Here is a 1121-nt window from a genome sequence, read left to right as displayed (position 1 = left end):
ATGTTGTTTAGGATTCTACTAACCCCCCCTGAAGATTATCCCTTTTATGGGAAACTAATTCATTCATTGCAGTGAGTTAGTAGAAAGAATTGTAGAAAGGCTTGGTGTTAAATGTGGAACATATTGATTTTTCTGTGCTTGATTATAACAATCTGTTTTACACATTTACCCTAATCAAAGGAAAGAAACCTTTTAATTATGTTATGTAATATTCGAGTATTCCACTACCGAGTACCTTCACCTTTAGCTAGTATTAATTTTTAATATGAATAACTTTGTTATACCAGATAATTAATTGGAATATAAAATATTTGGAATATAATGTTTGTTTCATGGAAAGATTTTCAAATGAATAACAAAAAAGTAGCTGATGTTTCATACATTTTAGACGTGGTTAAAAAAATAAGCAGTTTATGCTTTTACTGTAACGAACGAATTAGTTTCCAAGTGTTATATTAAAACTATAAAAGTGGCACTGTATCGAGAGTTTTCACTTCAAATGCAAATATGATGTTTCTGTATAAGTATCTGCTCTTAACTTTGATTTTGAGAGCCTGGTTTATCTTCTCCTACAGTACATTCACGTATGAGATTAAAAGTATGTACACACCTACATAATCAAATATTATAACACGTAAGCATGTTCACTTTTAGGTTGCAGGGACAACACAGGATTTTGTAAAGAGAAATGTCCAAAGAAAATGTTGTTTGTACGAAACAGAGGGGACTGCATGGATAAATCCACTGGGAAGATGCTCCTGTGTTGTGTCACACATTATTGACCTACTGTTTATTTTTTCAAAGCACAACTACAAATGTATAAAACGATTACACATATTTTTGTAATTCATTATATTTCTGGTAACATTTTTTTTTATTATTTCAATAGTTTTCCAATTTCGCTGTAGCGATTAAATAAAATACATCTATTTTTTTGTAATTCATTTGAAAATGTTTTCATGTATCAAACATTATTAATTAAACTGAAAAATAACAAACGAGCGATCGGTACGAAAGAAAGGTGTGGGCACAGTATAATCAATTTTGTCCACATTATCCTTTAATTCATTCGTCAACCCATTAGAATGTGTGGCTAAATATGATTCGGAAATTCATTCGCT

General features: G+C 30.3%; 1 long non-coding RNA gene across 1 annotated transcript; it reads left to right on the top strand.

Annotated features, from left to right (window-relative positions):
* The first annotated feature begins 463 nt into the window (after nucleotides 1-463).
* On the top strand, nucleotides 464-865 carry LOC117584637. The gene is made up of 2 exons (XR_004573857.1): nucleotides 464-598; nucleotides 655-865. It is a non-coding gene; the product is annotated as an uncharacterized LOC117584637 (long non-coding RNA).
* The last annotated feature ends 256 nt before the right edge of the window (nucleotides 866-1121 follow it).

Source organism: Drosophila guanche, unplaced genomic scaffold (genome assembly GCF_900245975.1).
Source record: "Drosophila guanche unplaced genomic scaffold, DGUA_6, whole genome shotgun sequence".
NCBI lineage: Eukaryota > Metazoa > Arthropoda > Insecta > Diptera > Drosophilidae > Drosophila > Drosophila guanche.
This window is presented reverse-complemented; position numbering and strand designations above follow the sequence as displayed.